General features: G+C 44.7%; 1 protein-coding gene across 6 annotated transcripts in view; it reads right to left on the bottom strand.

Annotated features, from left to right (window-relative positions):
- LOC134296825 (zinc finger protein 239-like) overlaps nt 1-21,284 on the bottom strand; it is a 143,874-nt gene that overhangs the window by 120,774 nt on the left and 1,816 nt on the right. For 2 of the 6 annotated variants that reach the window (XM_062972693.1, XM_062972697.1), the window contains exon 2: nt 17,203-21,257. The exons of 1 other annotated variant lie outside the window; for it this stretch is intronic. The gene's annotated coding sequence lies outside the window, so the exon portion shown is untranslated. Of the gene's footprint in view, nt 1-17,202; nt 21,261-21,284 lie in introns of those variants that run through there. 3 more of the 6 variants (XM_062972689.1, XM_062972696.1, XM_062972694.1) reach the window with 3 other exon arrangements.

Here is a 21,284-nt window from a genome sequence, read left to right as displayed (position 1 = left end):
CTCTACAATTGGTTAAGCTTCTAATCCAACCTTTGTAAATGAAGACCTCTAACAGTATGGTCACCACAGAAAGGGGCTAAGGTTGGAAAGCATTTTCCTGATCGTCTCTATCCCTGCAGCATGATCCCTGTCCAACATTTCTAAAGCAAGGCACCTGGTGTCACGCCCGAGGCAACGGAGCACCAAGAACCTGACGCAGAGACCAATATCTATCTAATATCTTTATTAAGTAAATATATAAAAGTAATAAAAACAAGTGAAGAGTATAGTTCAGAAGCAGACCTATCAAATGAGGTCAAATATAGTCCAAAAATGTATTGTCCAATAAATGATATTAGAGTTCAAAGTTTTTAATCCAATAACCGAAACACACACTATTGCCAAGCAATAGTGTGGGGAAAATGCCCAGAGTCTTTGAAGTCCAAGGTAGCTTGAGAACAAGGCTGGAAACAAACTTGAATCTTTAAACAAGGTCCGTGAATGGTATAAAGAAGTTTGGCGAATGGCACTGAATGACAAGCTAACATCAAATTTAAAAGTAAAGAAGGGATTATGGAAAAAAAATGATTTTGAAAGTATTTGGAGAAAATTTCTAGAAAAATTATTGGAAAAAGAAGATGGGAATTTACCTCCAAATGAAGAATTGAACTTTTGGTGGGACTACAGAAGAAGAGATGGCTCTGGGGAAGGGGAGCACAGGGGTGGATGTAAATAAAAGAGGGGGAAATGTATAGAACATGTTTATATAATTGTAACTTTTTTTCAATAATAACAATAAAAAATATTTTTTTAAAAAAGGTCCGTGACTAGGAACAAGGCGAAACAGAGATTCTAAGAACAAGGTCCGTGGCTAAAAACAAGGCTAGACAAATCTTGAATACTTGATCCGGAAGGCAAGGAACTGGGGTTGCGGACTTTGCGAAGTCCACACAAGGCTGGAAACACGAAGTTGCTTCTGGAGCTGCTCTGTTGACTCCGCAACAATTCTAACGTGCCAGGCACCTATATTAGGGTCTCGTTTTCCCGCCAACGACCTCTTTCCCTAGAGAACGGGAAACGAAACCCAATTTTGTCCAGATGTGAAACTCCTTAGAATTTCCCAAGGGAAGCATGGCTAATCAGCCTGTTGTTTAGCTGCAATCCGTAAGCTCCTGCGAGTCTGTTCTCTCACTCCCCTGTCTGCAGAATAGGACTGTCTCCTAGGGAACGGGGGTGAGGAATGCCCAAGGTCTGTTTTACTGGGTTCTTGGGCGAAAACATCCGGCAGCTGGAAAGATTCCGGCTCTTGTTGAACCGGTGAAAAACCCATGTTTTCGTCTTCATCTGTCACGATTGCACTATGAGCAGGACTACAAGGCCCATGAGGCATCACACCTGGAGACATTGAGAGCACATTAGGCCACAGACATATTGTATTATTACAAGACCTATACCACAAAGGTATGTAACCTCAGGCAGAACAAATGCAAAGAGAGAGAAAAAGAAAAATATTAACTTCTACACTGAGACCACAAAAACAGAGATTGGGATGCAGAAGCACAGTGTAGAAAGACAGTTGCATCTGTCAAGTAGGGAAAATTTAGGTACGCTTTATGCGGGAGGCTAATTTAACTAATCTACAACACCATAAAACTGCTCACGAGGAAAAGAATGAGGAAGAACAGCCACCAATGGACGGTGAAGCAACAGCTCCCCCTGTGGCCGGAATCGTGAAGCTGGAAAGATGTTAAAATGCCTCTGTGTCTGTCTAAAACTGAATGTTGTTTGTCTGTTGGCATTGAATGTTTGCCATATATGTGTTCATTGTAATCCGCCCTGAGTCCCCTTCGGGGTGAGAAAGAAGGGCGAAATATAAATACTGTAAATAAATAAATAAATAAATAAAGGTACTCAGCCTAGCAGTTGGAATGGATGGCATTTGGGGTCTTCCAAGGAAATAGTACTGTTAAATTTAAGTTGGTTAAAATACCCTAAAAATCAGGGATGTACAAATATTTATGGAACTTGGTGGGAATGATGCCCTGGTTATGTTGTATCACTGAAAATAGAAATTCAAGAGATCGCTCTTGCTGTTTTAAGTTGTTCATAAAAACTTTTTTAAATTCCTCAAAATCAGTGAATGAGCTAAATGTTCTGAAACTTGTGGGGGGGGGGGGGGGGAGACAGTGGTAAATATGTGCCACCAGGAGGAAGAACATCACCTGCTGCCCTGTTAACTTTAAGATTCTAAGGGGGCCGAGCTTAGCCTGGAAATGGCAGTTATTTTTGTCAGTTAGATTTTGTCAGTTGGTGAAGCACTGGAAGGAAGTGTAGGAAGCTAAAAGGAGCACAGAAATTCACGTCATGTCAGAACTGTGTTCAAGTTAGATTAAGAAACCATATAATGCAGTAATTGAGAAAGTCATGACAATATTGTATTAAAGTCACCTGAAAGATACAAAGAATCCAGTAATGTCAAGACTTTATTTATTTATTTATTTATTTATGCTGTGTGGCAATATCCATCCAGAAATGCATAGACTTAAAAGATTTTTCTTTCCTCATAGAGATTTTGTAGTGGCAACAAGAGGAAAGGAAGTTCAATTTGTCTATTAATAACATATTTTGATTTACCAAATGCAGTCTCCGATCTGTCCCTCGTGCTACGGTGCCTTCCAGTTCATTTAGTTAAGCACAGAGATAGAACACTCCCTCCCTTGCGCAATTACATAACGAAAAAAGTAATGAAATATTTACAGTAAAACCCCGCTCGTTCGAGCCCCACTCGTTCAAGCCTCCATGCAATCCGAGCAGGTGAACGGGGAGGGCCGCAAAGGCCCTTCCCGTTCACCTGCTCGCTGACGTGCGTGTTGCTAGGTAGATAGCAAGCTACCTAGCAACATGCACAGGGCGCTCGCCCCTAGGGAGGTGGCCCCTGCGTGTTGCTAGGTAGATAGTAAGCTACCTAGCAACACGCAGGGGTCACCTCCCAAGGGGCGAGCGCCCCATGCGTGTTGCTTGGTAGCTTGCTTTCTACCTAGCAACACGCATGTCCGACTCTTCCGCCACGCCGGGCACCAGTGTTGCTGGGCCCGGCGTGACGAAGGAGCCGAGGTACGGGCGGGCAGGTGGGTGAACGGGGAGGGCTTTTGCGGCCCTCCCCATTCACCCACTCAATGGAGGTCTCCCCTCCGCTGGAAGGCAGCATGGATCCGGAAGGGTGCAAACTCCTCCGGATTCATGCTGCCTCCCAACCGAGAGGCCTGGTAATCCGAGTCATCCGGTTGACCGAGCTTAGGTCCGCCCGTTTGACTCGGACTACCGGGGTTCTACTGTACTTTCAATATGCAGCCCTGCTTGGCCCTATGTGTAGGATTAATTGTGAGGGGGACATGGGTTTAAAAAGAGAATTTTCAGAGATATCTCTAATGACTATAAGTCCCATATGTTCTGATTGTCTACTATTTGACCTAATTTGCAAAAGGCCTTTGCGATGCCTATGTCTGAGTGGGGCCCTATGTTTGAAAGAAAACGTTGATATTTGGAAAAGGTTGTTGCAGAAAGAGGAGTTACATTTACATCAGGCCATAACTGGTTAGATCGTACTCCCTAGGGGCCGGGCTGTGGCGCAGTTGGCTAGTAACCAGCTGCTATAAATCACTACTGACCGAGAGGTCATGAGTTCGAAGCCCGGGTCGGGTTAAGCCTTCGACCATTAAAAAAAAAAATAGCCCCGGCTTGCTGTTGACCTAGCAGCCCCGAAAGACAGTTGCATCTGTCAAGTAGGGAAAATTTAAGGTACGCTTTATGCGGGAGGCTAATTTAACTAATCTACAACACCATAAAACTGCTCACGAGGAAAAGAAGAGGAAGAACAGCCACCAATGGACGGTGAAGCAACAGCTCCCCCTGTGGCCGGAACCGTGAAGCTGGAAAGATGTTAAAAATGCCTCTGTGTCTGTCTAAAACTGAATGTTGTTTGTCTGTTGGCATTGAATGTTTGCCATATATGTGTTCATTGTAATCCGCCCTGAGTCCCCTTCGGGGTGAGAAAGAAGGGCGGAATAGAAATACTGTAAATAAATAATAAATAAATAGAGTTCCCAGCGAATTTGGACAAAGGATCACAAAGAAGGAATCCAGAGAAAACCATTACGGAATGGATGCTTGACAGAAATACCGCGATATAACATATAGTTGGAATAAGAGAAGCCTGAAATAAGTTGGGAGATAGTACAGACCTGCAACTTCCCTACTGAAACAGGGGGCCAGTCAGTCAATTCAGAAGAATCTATCACTGAGCTTTGACTTTCCAAAAGAGGGTGGAAAAATGACTATATCCATTTGATGGAGAGATTGATGGGGTTGAATTACTTGAATTTCTCAGTCCATTGACCAAGCACCAAAACTGCTTAGAGCATTTTCTGAGGCAAGGAGGAGACAGCAGTTATTATAAATGGAAGAACGTCTGGTTTGGTAAAAATCCCATATGTCAAGAGTTAAATAAATATGAAGAATGGCTAAGTAAACTTGAAAAGCAAGAAATATCTGTGAAAATGGGAGAGTGGTTCAGAATCTGTCAATAAGAGTAAAAGAAAACGTGTATAAAGTCATATGGAGATGGTATACCACACCGGTTAAATGACACGAGATACATAGGAAACAAAGTAATCACTGCTGGAGATCTGGAATGCACAAAGGGACATATTTCCACTTATGGTGGGAATGCCCCTAGCTGAAGCGTTTCTGGAACAATACCCTATTTCCCCAAAAATAAGACATCCCCTGAAAATAAGACCTAGTAGAGGTTTTGCTGAATTGCTAAATATAAGGCCTCCCCCCCCCCCCCCCAAAAAAAAGACCTAGCAAAGTTTTGTTTGGAAGCATGCCCGCCAAACAGAGCTTGGAGGATGGGTAAATGTACGTGCCATAGATCATTGTACATGGAAATAATGGTAGTAACAAGAAATTCTTGATAGGATTCACAGTTTGTCTGGTTATGCTTGTTTGTGATGACAACTACTGTACAGTATATAATAAATGTTCATTCTTTTGTTCAACAATAAATGTGAATTCTTCTTCATGGAAAAATAAGACTTCCCCTGAAAATAAGACCTAGTGCATCTTTGGGAGCAAAAATTAATATACTGTCTTATTTTTGAGGAAACAGGGTATATTTATGGAAATAGGGAACATTATAGGATAAACATTGCCCCGGATGCTACCATGTTTCCCCGAAAATAAGACAGTGTCTTATATTAATTTTTGCTCCCAAAGATGCACTAGGTCTTATTTTCAGGGGATGTCTTATTTTTCCATGAAGAAGAATTAATATTTATTGTTGAATAAATAAAATGAACATTTATTCTATACTGTACAGTAGTTGCCATCATAAACCAGCATAACCAGACAAACTGTGAATTTCTTGTTACTACCAATATTTCCATGTACAACACTCTATGGTACGTACATTTACCGATCCTGCATGCTCTGATGTTCTGTTTGTTGCCCATGCTTCAAAACAAAAACTTTGCTAGGTCTTACTTTCAGGGGAGGCCTTATATTTAGCAATTCAGCAAAACCTCTACTAGGTCTTATTTTCTGGGGATGTCTTATTTTAGGGGAAACAGGGTAGGTTACCATTACTAATGGATGCCACAAAGTTGAATTTAGAATTGGAAGAGAAAGAATTGGTGATTATTTTACTCACAGTGGGAAGACTTGTGATTGCAAGGAATGGGAAGATAGTAACCAATAGGCATGGGCATGAAATTCGTTCTTACCATTTCTTCCGTGTCTTCCATTTATTCGGAAGCACGAAACAGAAAGCCCCCCTCCCCACACAAAACTCAGCTCGACACGAAAGCCTGCTTTCATGTGGAGCCAAAATTTCATGCATGCACACTTCTTCTCTTTTTCCTCCTCACTTCACTTCACTTCACTTTATTTCTTAATTAGTCGCTCTCCACCAGAGTGCTCCAAGCGACTTACAATTTAAAATATCATTCCACAATATAAAAACATTCAAAATAAAAACTTTCAACAGTGACTATTTAGCAAATTAGATCTGATTTACTTAAATGCACAACTAAACAGCCAAGTCTTGAGCGCTTTTCCAAAAGGTCGCAACTCCGACATTGCTCTAACATATGGAGGCAATGAGTTCCACAGAATTGGAGCACAGGTCGAAAAGGCTGTACGCCTTGTGTGTGTGTGTGTGTGTGTGGGTGTGTGATTGCTGGCTGCAGGCAGGCAGTGAGAGGTGAATGTGCGCTTGCCAGGCCTGCCTGCGCCCTGCCACACACACACTTTCTGTCCAGTGAGAGTTTGTGTGTGGCGTGGGGTGTGCAGGCAGGCCTGGAAAGCTTCTGCACACCTCTCACTGCCTGCCTGCAGCTGAGCGCCTGCACAGTCACACACCCCACCACACGCACACGTCCCGCTGCCCACCAAAGGAGGGAGGGGCAGTGGTTCCTTCCTGCTTGCTTGCTGAGGTCTGGATGTGGGGCTGCCTGGCCATGACTTCTGTGAGTTAATGCAGGGCATTGTGGGCATCAGGGGAGGAGGAGGAGGAAGAGAAGAAGTGCAGTGCCTGCCAGGCAGCCGAACGCCTCAGGAAGGGGAGCCAGTGGGTAGGACGCCCCCCCCCCCCCCATAATGGGACGATTTTTGGGCCCTTGAAACAAAACAATCGAAAGCAACCCTCCCAATTTCGGGAGGCTTTCCGAAAACAGATCAAGCCCCGCAACAAAAGCCGGAAACGAAACGTGGCAAGCTTTTACCCGAATGTACACCACTAGTAACCAATCTCACGCCAGAAATATGGGATGGGGAGGTACGCTTGAGGCCCAGATGTCGGCCGTGGCCGGGAGGGCCTTTGCACAATTAAAACTTGTGCGCCAGCTGCATCCATTCCTCAAGAAGTCTGATCTGACCACGGTGGTCCATGCCTTAGTTACCTCTAGACTGGATTATTGCAATGCGCTCTATGTGGGGCTGCCTTTGAAGACGGCTCGGAAATTACAATTACAACACTCAGCAGCCAGGCTTCTAACCGGAGCAAATTACAGGGCGCGCTCAACGCCTCTGTTTAAGGAGCTCCACTGGCTGCCATTTACTTTCCGGGCCCAATTCAAGGTGCAGGTTCTTACCTACAAAGCCTAAACGGTTTGGGACCCACCTACCTTAGAGACCGCATCTCCCCCTATGAACCCGCACGTTCTCTTCACTCGTCGGGGGAGGCCCTCCTCTCGCTCCCACCACCCTCGCAGTCGCGGTTGGTGGGGACAAGAGAGAGAGGGCCTTCTCCGTCGTGGCCCCCCGGCTTTGGAACTCGCTCCCTAGAGAGATCAGGCAGGCCCCCACCCTCCTCTCCTTCCGGAAGAGCCTAAAAACCTGGCTCTTCCAAAAGGCCTTTGATGATTAATTGTTGTGGGTTTGATTTATCTGCCCATTCTACAATAGCTCCATCATTGATGCTTTGCCATTATTACATTGCACTTTATTGTCCAATTTAGCTGTGAAACTACCTCTACCCATTTTGGAATATTCTGCACTTTGGCCTAGATCTGTGTATTAGTCTCTTGTTTTTAACGTTTTATGCTGTATGTTGATTTTAATTACTGTTTTATTGATGCTGATGTTTTTATTGTTGGGATAGTTGTTTTATTGTTTTGTTGTTGTTATTATATTGTATTGGGCAAGGCCTCATGTAAGCCGCCCCGAGTCCCTTCGGGGAGATGGGGTGGGGTATAAAAATAAAGTTATTATTATTATTATTATTATTATTATTATTATTATTATTATTGTTATTATTACGGAATGTAGCCTTAAATGATAAACCATCAATGAAAAAGAGGGTGTTCAGAGGCGAAATTAAGAGATCAGATTTCAATTCATATTGGTCAGTTTTTATTAAATTCAATCAGTAAACAAATGTAATATGCTAAATTCCTGACCAACAAGTTGTACTGTTTTCCTTTTTTACTCTCTAAAATATATTTTATGGCAAAAGAAATTATACTTGTTCCGGCCTTGAGAGTGGGTTACGTGTTTGTAAAATGTTCATTCTTTTGTGTTCTTTTATACTGTAAATTGTTAATGTATGTAAATAAAATTTATATAAAAAATTTAAAAAGAGCTGTTTGTTGTTGTTGTTGTATTTATACCCTGCTGTACCTTCCCAAAGGGGACTCAAAGTGATTTGAAATATAAAATCATTAGAATACACTTTGAAATATACAAATATATAAACATTAAAACAGAATTAAACACAAACAGCACTAAAAATGGACAGTTCAATATCAATGAAAAATATCCAAAGTTAAAAACTGCAGCACCCACTAACCTGATCTTAAAAACCTTCCTCTTCAAAAGGCTGCCTAAATAAAAAAAAGTTATAGCCTGCCATTAGGCTTGATCGATCCATGAAAAATTTGATTCTAAACTCGTTTCAATACTAGAGGGGGCAGTTTTTTCGTTTTTGTTGCTAATAACGAATTTGGCCCCCAAAATTTTTCGAAATTAATGAAAATTCGTTATTTTCTAAATTAATTCGTTAATGGCGGACGCGCATGCGCGGTGGCCCAAAAACAGCCCGAAGGGGGGGGGGACTTAGGGGGCTCTCCCGCCCTCATTTTTTGAGTGATCTTCTTCAAACTTGGTACAGTGGTAGAACACATTTAACACTGATAGCTCACCAAAATGTGGAACGTTTCCCTTATCCTCTGATTTTTGGCAAATTTTCATAGCTTTTATAATAAACCTTTTTTTAATAATTGCAGTAATCTGTTCCTGGTTTGAAAGTCTTATTTCCTGTTAAATTGGGTTGTCTTTACTGTGAAAGTCATTGTTCTACTTCAGAAACTTTGTTTTTGTGGCTGAAACTTTGTTAAATTGGTGTGTGTGTGATATATATTGTGTATATATATATATATAGTCCCTGCTTGTGTGTGTGTGTGTGTGTGTGTGTGTGTGTGTGTGTGTGTGTAGGTAAAGGTAAAGGTATCCCTTGACGTTAAGTTCAGTCATGTCTGACTCTGGGGGTTGGTGCTCATCTCCATTTCTAAGCCCAAGAGCCAGTGTTGTCCATAGACACCTCCAAGGTCATGTGGCCGGCATGACTACATGGAGTGCCATTACCTTCCCAGAAACACCCAGAAAATGGGAATTCCAGACAGGAAACAATCAGGGCCAGCTAATACCTCCCAACAAAGGATTCCCCCAGGTAGGAAGCAGCCAGGCTTTGAAGCTGCAAGGCTATTCAATGCTAATCAAGGTGACCAATTGCAACATTCACACTTGCCTCCCACAGACAAGAGTTCTTTCTCCCACCCTGGACCTTCCACAGATATATAAACCCCACTTGCCTAGCTTCGCACAGACGTCAAAACCTCTATGTCTGCCACAGATGTGGGTGAAACGTCAGGAGAGAATGCTTCTGGCACATGGCCATAGAGCCCGGAATACATACCACAACAGTGTGATCCCGGCCATGAAAGCTTTCGACAACACAACCACAGTATCCATTCAAGTTCATGTAGCGTAGTATGGAATGGAGACCTGTATTGGGGGGAGGGAGGGTGCGAATCTGGGCCCCTGGGAGCAGCCGAGGACGGGCCTGGCCCACACCCCCTCGCATCCCGGGCCTCTTCCTTCCTCTTCCTTTTGTTATTTAAACTATATATTGTGAAATTATGGTGTGTTTTTTTTCATGCGTGTTCTGTGTTCAAGATAGGGAGACCAAAGAGGAAAAGCAAGGGAGGGACGGAGGCCCCAACACTTCCGGCTCCCATGCGAACTCCCCCTTGTGTGCCTTGGAGGGTGGAGCATGCTCTCCCTTTCTCTATGGCTCTTTTCAGGTCGCTTGGGAACCCGAAGTGCCTCCTCCCTTTGCCTTTGTGTCCAAGAAGGAGAGAAGGACGTTGCAAGGTTTGCATTGAGGGTGTTTCTCTGGTGGGTTTGGCTTGGAAGGGGGCTCATTAAGGCCCAATTAATTAATGCACTGAGCTGAGGCGAGGCGGCGGCGGCGGCGGCCATTTCCCCCCTCCGTCTTCCTCCTCCTCCTCGGCCTCCTTCCCCCTCGCCCCCTCCCATTGGCTGAGCCTCCCATTGGCTGAGGGGCAAAAGGAAAGGAGTTTGGGTGCTTTGCAAAAGCTTTTTTTTCTTTTCGAAAAAAACGAAGAAATAAGAAAAAACGGCCTCTCGCGATTCGAAACTGCGATATCCAGACGTGTGGACAACCAAGGTTCGATATTGCTTCAAAACAATAGAAAAAAACGAATCAATAACGGTAAACGGGGAAAACGAATTATTTGAGCAAGCCTACCTGCCATCTAAAGGACAACAGGGAGGGGGCCATCCGGCTTCCCATGGCAAGGAGTTCCAGAGTTGACGGGCATTTGCCACTGAGAAGGAAGGAAGGTCCGCTCTCTCGTTCCCACCAGTAAAGCTTGAGATGGAGGTGGGACCGAGAGAAGGAAGGGCCTCTCCTGAGGGGATCTCAGGGCCCGGGGAGGTTCATCCAAGGGGATGCGGTCAGCCAAACAGCCTGGACCTGAACCATCTAGGGCTTTAAAGGTCAAAACCAGCACTTTGAATTGTGCCCGGTAACAGACTGGCAGTCGGTGGAGGGGGGATGTCCAGTGCCTGTAGCAAGTCCCAGTTGGCAACCTGGCTGCTGCTCTTTGAATCAGTTGAAGTTCCCACCAACTATTCATGAGAGAGAAGGGCCTCTCTTGAAGATCTCAGCCAAATACCCTGGACCTTTTTTGTGTGTATTTCAGGAGCGACTTGAGAAACTGCAAGTCGTTTCTGGTGTGAGAGAATTGGCCTTCTGCAAGAAAGTTTCCCAGGGGACATTGCCCAGATGTTTTGATGTTTTTACCATCTTTGTGGGAGGCTTCACTCATGTCTCTGCATGGAGCTGGAGCTGATAGAGGGAGCTCATCCGTGCTCTCCCCAGGTTGGATTCAAACCTGGCAGCTTTCAGGTCAGCAACCCAACCTTCAAGTTACAAGGCTTTAACCCACTGCACCACAGGTAGCTCCTAGCCTGGACCAGGACCATCCAAATAATAATAATAATAGTAATAATAATAATAATAATAATAATAATAATAATAATAATAGACATTGACAAAATTACGATCTGTCAACTGCAAAAGGCTACCCTACTGGGATCTGCACGCATCATCCGAAAATACATCACACAATCCTAGACACTTGGGAAGTGTTCGACTTGTGATTTTGTGATACGAAATCCAGTATATCTATCTTGTTTGCTCTGTCATACAATGTAATAATAATAATAATAAAAATTGAAGGAAAAGCTGACAAGGAGAAGACCTGGCTCTGGCTCACAAATGGGACCCTGAAGAAGGAGACAGAAGGCCTGATCCTTGCAGCCCAGGAGCAAGCCATCAGGACAAAGGCAATTCAGGCCAAGATCGAAAAATCAGCTGATGACCCAAAATGCAGACTGTGCAAGGAAACCGACGAAACCATGGATCATATCCTCAGCTGCTGTAAGAAAATCGCACAGACTGACTACAAACAGAGGCACAGCCATGTGGCCCAAATGATTCATTGGAACTTATGCCTCAAGTCCCACCTCCCAGCAACAAAGAACTGGTGGGATCACAAACCTGCAAAAGTATTGGAAAATGAGCACACAAAGATACTGTGGGACTTCCGAATCCAGACTGACAAAGTTCTGGAACACAACACACCAGACATCACAGTTGTGGAAAAGAAAAAGGTTTGGATCATTGATGTTGCCATCCCAGGTGATAGTCGCATTGACGAAAAACAACAGGAAAAACTCAGCCGCTATCAAACTTCAAAGACTCTGGCAGAAACCAGTGCAGGTGGTCCCGGTGGTGATGGACACACTGGGTGCTGTGCCAAAAGATCTCAGCCGGCATTTGGAAACAATAGGCATTGACAAAATTATGATCTGCCAACTGCAAAAGGCCACCCTACTGGGATCTGCGCGCATCATCCGAAAATACATCACACAGTCCTAGACACTTGGCAAGTGTTCGACTTGTGGTTTTGTGAAACGAAATCCAGCATATCTATCTTGTTTGCTGTGTCATACAATAATAATAAGTTTATTTATATCCCGCCTCCATCTCCCCTGAAGGGACTTACATGGGGACAAGCCCAACAGAACAAAGATTAAAACCAAACATAGATTAAAACATATCTGGCTCTGGTTACACCCCATTTGGATTACTGTAACGCGCTCTACGTGGGGCTGCCTTTGAAGACGGTCCGGAAGCTCCAACTAGTACAACGGGCGACAGTCAGACTAATAACAAGAGCTGCTTAATGGGAGCGTACTACTCCCATGTTGTGTCAGCTCCACTGGCTGCCGATATGCTACTGAGCCCAATTCAAAGTGCTGGTCTTGACCTACAAAGCCCTAAATGGTTCTGGCCCATCTTATCTGTCTGAACGTATCTCCTCCTATGAGCCTTCTAGAACCCTGAGAACGTCTGGTGAGGCCCTGCTCTCGGTCCCACCAGCCTCGCAGGCACGGCTGGTGGGAACGAGGGACAGGGCCTTCTCGGTGGTGGCTCCTCGGCTGTGGAAAACCCTCCCCAGCAACGGCAGATTCCAACTCTCCTGGGCTTCAGGAAAGCCTTAAAGACATAGTTGTGTACGCAAGCATTGAATGAATGAGAACATCTACCCTGTTTCCCCTAAAATAAGACATCCCCAAAAAATAAGACCTAGTAGAGGTTTTGCTGAATTGCTAAATATAAGGCCTCCCCCGAAAGTAAGACCTAGCAAAGGTTTTGTTTGGAAGCATGCCCGTCACCCACCAAACAAAACACCATAGCATGCAGGATTGGTAAATGTACATACCAGTTGTACATGGAAATAATGGTAGTAACAAGAAATTCTTGACAGAAGTCACAGTTTGTCTGGTTTGGTTATGCTGGTTTGTGATGACAACTACTGTACAGTATAGAATAAATGTTGGTTTTTTGTTCAACAATAAATGTGAATTCTTCTTCATGGAAAAATAAGATATCCCCTGAAAATAAGACCTAGCGCATCTTTGGGAGTAAAAAATAATATAAGACACTGTCTTATTTTCGGGGAAACACGGTATGTCACACGGTCTGGACTAAGATTTACATATGAGGATTTTGGACGAATGGATTTTAACCTGGTTATGTTTTTAAATTTTGTATTATGTGTTTTACTATGTTATGCTATTTATTTATATGAACTGTGCCAGGCATTGAATTTTTGCCTACAGTAGAGTCTCACTTATCCAACATAAACGGGCAGGCAGAATGTTGGATAAGGCAATATGTTGGATAATAAGGAGGGATTAAGGAAAAGCCTATTAAACATCAAATTAGGTTATGATTTTACAAATTAAGCACCAAAACATCATGTTTGACAGAAAAAGTAGGGTTTTTTTTCATGTCAGGAGCAACCTGAGTCGCTTCTGGAGTGAGAGAATTGGCCGTCTGCAAGGACGTTGCCCAGGGGACATTGCCTGGATGTTTTGATGTTTTTACCATCCTTGTGGGAGGCTTCTCTCATGTCCCTGCATGGAGCTGGAGCTGAGAGAGGGAGCTCATCCGTGCTCTCTCCGGGTGGGATTTGAACCTGGCAGCCTTCAGGTCAGCAACCCAACCTTCAAGTTACGAGGCTTTAGTCCACTACGCCACTGGAGGCTCCATCAGTAGTTCAATACGCAGCAATGCTATGTAGTAATTACTGTACAGTAGAGTCTCACTTATCCAAGCCTCGCTTATCCAAGCTTCTGGATTATCCAAGCCATTTTTGTAGTCAATGTTTTCAATATATCATGATATTTTGGTGCTAAATTCGTAAATACAATAATTATAATATTGCATTACTGTGTATTGAACTACTTTTTCTGTCAAATTTGTTGTATGACATGATGTTTTGGTGCTTAATTTGTAAAATCATAACCTAACTTGATGATTAATAGGCTTTTCCTTAATCCAGCTGCAACAAATCACTCTGACCAAGAGGTCATGAGTTCGAGGCCAGCTCGGAGCCTGCGTTTTTCTCTGTCTTTGTTCTATGTTAAGGCATTGAATGTTTGCCTTGTATGTGTGTAATGTGATTCGCCCTGAATCCCCTTCGGGGTGAGAAGGGAGGAATATAAATACAGTAGAGTCTCACTTATCCAACATATATGGGCCAGCAGAACGTTGGATAAGTGATTATGTTGGATAATAAGGAGGGGTTAAGGAAAAGCCTATTAAACATCAAATTAGGTTATGATTTTACAAATTAAGCACCAAAACATCATGTCATACAACAAATTTGACTGAAAAGATAGTTCAATACGCAGTAATGCTATGTAGTAGTAGTAATAATAATAATAATAATAATAATAATAATAATATTATTCTTATATCCCGCCCCATCTCCCCGGAGGGACTCGGGGCGGCTTACATGGGGCCATGCCCAGACACGACAGCACAAATCAGATAAAACATTAAACCGAGCAGTAAAACTTCAACATGATTAAAAACAGTCATAAAAGTCAATATACACAATAATATTAAAATCCCGATTTGGGTCAAAAGATCCAGGCAATTACTGTACAGTAGAGTCTCATTTATCCAACACTCACTTATCCAATGTTCTGGATTATCCAACGCATTTTTGTAGTCCATGTTTTCAATATATCATGATATTTTGGTGCTAAATTTGTAAATACAGTAATGACTACATAGCATTATTGCATAATGAACTACTTTTTCTGTTAAATCTATTGTATAACATGGTGTTTTGGTGCTTAATTTGTAAAATCATAACCTAACTTGATGATTAATAGGCTTTTCCTTAATCTAGCTGCAACAAATCACTCTGAGCAAGAGGTCATGAGTTCGAGGCCAGCTCGGAGCCTGCGTTTGTCTCTGTCTTTGTTCGGAGCCTATGTTTGTCTTGTCTTTGTTCTATGTTAAAAGGCATTGAATGTTTGCCTAGATGTGTAATGTGATCCGCCCTGAGTCCCCTTCGGGGTGAGAAAGAAGGGCGGAATATAAATACAGTAGAGTCTCACTTATCCAACATAAACGGGCCGGTGGAATGTTGGATAAGCAAATATGTTGGATAATAAGGAGGGGTTAAGGAAAAGCCTATTAAACATCAAATTAGGTTATGATTTTTAAAATTAAGCACCGAAACATCATGTTATACAACAAATTGGACTGAAAAGGTAGTTCAACACACAGTAATGCTATGTAGTAATTACTGTACAGTAGAGTCTCACTTATCCAACACTCGCTTATCCAACGTTCTGGATTATCCAATGCATTTTTGTAGTCTGTTTTCAATATATCGTGATATTTTGGTGCTAAATTCGTAAATACAGTAATTACTACTTAGCATGACTGCATATTGAACTACTTTTTCTGTAAAATCTATTGTATAACATGGTGTTTTGGTGCTTAATTTGTAAAATCATAATTAATTTGATGTTTAATAGGCTTTTCCTTACTCTCTCCTTATTATCCAACATATTTGCTTATCCAACGTTCTGCCGGCCTGTTTACGTTGGATAGGCGAGAATCTACTGTTATTTACGAATTTAGCACCAAAATATCACGATGTATTGAAAACATTGACTACAAAAATGCGTTGGATAATCCAGAACGTTGGATAAGTGAGACTCTACTGTACTGTAAATAAATAAATAAATATTCGCTTATCCAATGTTCTCCCGGCCCGTTTATGTTGGATAAGTGAGACTCTACTGTATTCACGAGTTTAGCACCAAAATATCATGATGTATTGAAAACATTGACTACAAAAATGCGTTGGATAATCCAGAACGTTGGATGAGTGAGACTCTACTGTACTGTAAATAAATAAATAAATATTCGCTTATCCAACGTTCTCCCGGCCCGTTTATGTTGGATAAGTGAGACTCTACTGTATTCACGAATTTAGCACCAAAATATCACGATGTATTGAAAACATTGACTACAAAAATGCGTTGGATAATCCAGAACGTTGGATGAGTGAGACTCTACTGTACTGTAAATAAATAAATAAATATTCGTTTATCCAACGTTCTCCCGGCCCGTTTATGTTGGATAAGTGAGACTCTACTGTATTCACGAGTTTAGCACCAAAATATCACGATGTATTGAAAACATTGACTACAAAAATGGGTTGGATAATCCAGAACGTTGGATAAGTGAGACTCTACTGTACTGTAAATAAATAAATAAATATTCGCTTATCCAACATTCTCCCGGCCCGTTTATGTTGGATAAGTGAGACTCTACTGTATTCACGAGTTTAGCACCAAAATATCACGATGTATTGAAAACATTGACTACAAAAATGGGTTGGATAATCCAGAACGTTGGATAAGTGAGACTCTACTGTACTGTAAATAAATAAATAAATATTCGCTTATCCAACGTTCTCCCGGCCCGTTTATGTTGGATAAGTGAGACTCTACTGTATTCACGAGTTTAGCACCAAAATATCACGATGTATTGAAAACATTGACTACAAAAATGGGTTGGATAATCCAGAACGTTGGATAAGTGAGACTCTACTGTACTGTAAATAAATAAATAAATATTCGCTTATCCAACATTCTCCCGGCCCGTTTATGTTGGATAAGTGAGACTCTACTGTATTCACGAGTTTAGCACCAAAATATCACGATGTATTGAAAACATTGACTACAAAAATGCGTTGGATAATCCAGAACGTTGGATAAGTGAGGCTCTACTGTACTGTAAATAAATAAATAAATATTCGCTTATCCAACATTCTCCCGGCCCGTTTATGTTGGATAAGTGAGACTCTACTGTATTCACGAGTTTAGCACCAAAATATCACGATGTATTGAAAACACTGACTACAAAAATGGGTTGGATAATCCAGAACGTTGGATAAGTGAGACTCTACTCTATTTTGTAAGCCGCCTTGAGTCCCCCCCCCCCCCCCCGGGTGAGAAAGGCCGGGTAGAAAAGATGCAAATAAATATAAATAAATACTAGTGATAAATCAAGCACAGGACACCAAGGCCATAACAGCGGGGAGGGAGGGGGGGAGGGAGGAGGAGGGCGCATGCGCAGAGGCGCCGCCATGGGCCCGGAGGGCAGCGCAGGCCGCAGAGCCCCCGAGGCAGCCCCTCCCTCCGCCCCAAAGCCCGGGGAAGGGAGAGGGGGAAGCAGGGGCCCGGGCACACACTCACCGCCGCCTCAGACTTTTTCCTCAGGCTTCTTCCCGCGCTCGCTCGCTCGCTCGCTCCCTCACCGTCCCCTTCCTCCTCCGGAAGTGAGCTCACAGGGAAAGCGTCGCCCGCCCGCCCGCCTCTCTAGGAAACAGAGGCCGCCTCCTCTCGCTGGACTTCCGCCCGGAGCAAACATGGCGGCCGCGGGCAGGAGACCCATAGAGAGGCGGGGCTTCTCGGGAGTTCAACGGCAGTGGAGCCCCAGAGAGAGGGAGGGAGGGAGGGAGGGAGAGAGATAAATAGAGAGAGAGGGGGGTGTATGTATGTCCTGCCCTTCCCTCCCTCTCTCCCCCTTTCTTTCCATCTCTCCCTTGCTTTTCAAAATTCTCGCCAATGGGAACTCGCCTTCCACTCTGACGCCATCGGTCTCCGGGCAGAATCTCCCCCAGCCCTTTTCCACTGATGAGAACTCCCAGGGACCTGCCAATGGGAACTCGCCTTCAGTTCTAACGTCATCGGTCTCCGGGCAGAATCTCCCCTGGCCCTTTTCCACTGATGAGAACTCCCAGGGACCAACCAGCCAATGGGAACTCGCCTTCCACTCTGACGTCATCGGTCTCCGGGCAGAATCTCCCCTGGCCCTTTTCCACTGATGAGAACTCCCAGGGACCAACCAGCCAATGGGAACTCGCCTTCCACTCTGACGTCATCGGTCTCCGGGCAGAATCTCCCCTGGCCCTTTTCCACTGATGAGAACTCCCAGGGACCAACCAGCCAATGGGAACTCGCCTTCCACTCTGACGTCATCGGTCTCCGGGCAGAATCTCCCCTGGCCCTTTTCCACTGATGAGAACTCCCAGGGACCCGCCAATGGGAACCTGCTCCCGTCTCGCCGCGTCACCGGTCTCCAGGCAGACTCCCTCCTGCCCCTGGGGCTGATCCTGGCGCTGGCTGGTGCTGCGGCCCGTTCCTGGCCGGCGAATGCCATCAGACAAACAACATACAGTATAGACACACACAGAGGCCTTTAACATTTCCAGCTTCACGATTACGGCCACAGGGGGAGTTGTTGCTTCACCGTCCACTACTGACTGTACTTCCTCATTCCTCTTCCGGCATGTTGCTGGCAGTTGTAAATTAGTTAAATTAGCCTCCCCACATAAAGCATACCTACATTTCCTATTTGACAGATGCAACTGTCTTTCGGGCTGCATAAGTAAACAGCAAGCTATGCTATTTAATGGTTGGGGGCTTAACCCGGGCTTCGAACTCATGACCTCTCTCTCGGTCAGTAGTGATTTATTGCAGCTGGTTACTAGCCAGTTGCGCCACAGCCCGGCCCAGTTCAATAAAACAATACAAAAATCAATTAAAAACTATATGAACTCTACTAAAACACGAATTATAAAGTGTTAAAAAGCATGTGTAATTAGATTCATCCACTGACGCCTTTCACGGACGCCTTGATTCAAGCCATATCACCTCAGATACTTATTCCTCAAACGCTTGAGCACACAGCCATGTCTTCACTGCTTTCCTAAAACTTAGGAGTGTTGGGGCTTGTCGAATAGTACTGGGGAGAGCATTCCACAGCCGGGGAGCCACTACCAAGAAGGCCCTGTCCCTCGTTCACACCAGACGAGCCTGTGAGGCAGGTGGGATCGAGAGCAGGGCCTCCCCAGATGATCTCAACAACCTAGTTCGTTCATAAGAGGAGATACGTTCAGACAAGTAGTTTGGGCCAGACGAGGCCCCTCTGCCGCCCCCCCCCCCCTCCACGGGATCCCACCTCCTCGCACCCTTCCCACGTGTCTCTAGGGCTAGGACTGTGGTTGTTATTCCCATCAGCAGGGCCTGCGGGCAGGAATGGCAGGGGCAGCATCCACATCCAGAGACCCCGTCAGTGGTGGATCCGGACCAAACAGCCATGACTGTGGAACACCAACAAACCGCAGTCATGCTGAAAGGCCATTCCTCTTGACCCCCCCCCCCTGCATGATCTAACATCATAATATTAACTATTAAGGGGCCGGGCTGTGGCGCAGCTGGCTAGTAACCAGCTGCTATAAATCACTACTGACCGAGAGGTCATGAGTTTGAAGCCCGGGTCGGGTTAAGCCTCCGACCATTAAAAGCCCCGGCTTGCTGTTGACCTATGCAGCCCCGAAAGACAGTTGCACCTGTCAATTAGGGAAATTTAGGGACGCTTTATGCGGGAGGCTAATTTACAACACCATAAAATACTGCCAGCAAAACACGAGGAAAGGAATGAGGAAGTACAGCCACGACTGGACGGTGAAGCAACAGCTCCCCCTGTGGCCGGAATCGTGAAGCTGGAAAAATGTTAAAAATGCCTCTGAGTCTGTCTAATGTATGTTGTTTGTCTGTTGGCATTGAATGTTTGCCATTTATGTGTTCATTGTAATCCGCCCTGAGTCCCCTTCGGGGTGAGAAAGAAGGGTGGAATATAAATACTGTAAATAAATAAATAAGGTTCCATCGGAACTGTGAGTCTGCCCTGCTGTGAACACTGACTAACAACATTGAATGTTGCTGCCATAACGAATGTTCTCTGCTGCTAAATTTAATTCTACCTCAATTGGTCCTGTGTTGGGACTTTATGAAATTACACTGAAGGCACTCGCCCATCAATTATAATACCTCATAGCCTGCTTTGCACTTTAGTTTTAAATCGAGTCCCTATACTCATGCTGCTCCTGCACCCTTTGCACTTGGCAACTGCATTTGCATTTTGTGCCTTAGGGTGCTGGAGGGTTGTGGGGACGGCAGGGTGGAGGGCGGTAATGGGTGGGGGAGAAAGCCAATTACAGTAGAACCTCGGTAGTCCAAGTTAAACAGGCCAACCTCAGCTTGGTCAAGCCAGATCACTCGGATTGCCAGGTTTCCTCTCCCTTTGGCGGCCGCTTGGACCCAGGGAAGAGGAAACCTCTCCGTTCGGCGGGCGTTTGGGCCAGCATTGAGTGGGTGAAGGGGGAGGGCGGCAAAAGCGTGGCGAAGGAGCCAGCCGTGTGTGTTGCTAGGTAGATAGCAAGCTACCTAGCAACACGCAGGGGGCACCTCCCAAGGGGCGAGCGCCCTGTGCGTGTTGCTAGGTAGCTTGCTATCTATCTAGCAACAGGCACACCTAGCCAGCCAGCGAGCAGGTGAACGGGGGGGGGGGGGGGCGTTGCAGCCCCTCCCTGTTCACCTGCTCGGATTGCACGGAGGCTCGAACGAGCACGGTTTTACTGTACCAAGAAAAGTGGATAAGTGAGACTCTACTGTACTTGTTTCTATTTGTAAGCCGCCCTGAGTCCCCCCTTGGGGGTGAGAAGGTCGGGATAAAAATGCTGAAACAAACAAACAAATAAATAAATAATGTGGCACAACACCCCCCCTCCCCAATGACCCACTCTAAGTCCAGGTAGGGTTTAGTGGAGGGTGGACCCAGGATGATGGCACGGGAAGTACATACACTCACATCCAAAGGCCACTGCAAATCCCATCAGTGCTGGATCTGGACCAAATGCAGCACACAGACCCCGAACAATTTTTTCAGAGCTATAACTCACCCACATCCAGAGAGCACTGTGAACCCAAGTGACCATGATTCTGGACCAAACGTGACACCCATTACCAACAAGATCAGCTTTGAGTATTTACAGAGTTTGAGGGAAACTGACCCACAATGTGGGCAGTTGCAGTTCACCCACTAGGAAAGAGCTCTATACACAACACCCACAATGCTTTGAATGCATTTTCTCTGCTTCTTGGCAGAATGGGGTTGGACTGGATGGCCCACGGGGTCTCTTCGAACGCTATTTTTCTGGGATTCTAGAATGGATCTGGACACACGTAACCATGATTATCAACTCTAAAAGTGTGGATTCTGGAGAATTGACCCATGATGTTGGGAGATTAAGATTTCCCAGAGTCAAAGGGGGGCAAAGACAGGTGACGGTGGGAGGAGGAGCTTACCCACATCCTTAGGCGTTTTCTAAAAACCCAAAAACAAGGACTTCTTCAGGTATGTATCACCACAAAAGACATAACACGGGCATCGCTGGGTATCTAAGCTGCTAGAAAATGAAACCAAGTCATCA

Source organism: Anolis carolinensis, chromosome 2, assembly GCF_035594765.1.
Source record: "Anolis carolinensis isolate JA03-04 chromosome 2, rAnoCar3.1.pri, whole genome shotgun sequence".
Lineage (NCBI taxonomy): Eukaryota > Metazoa > Chordata > Lepidosauria > Squamata > Dactyloidae > Anolis > Anolis carolinensis.
This window is presented reverse-complemented; position numbering and strand designations above follow the sequence as displayed.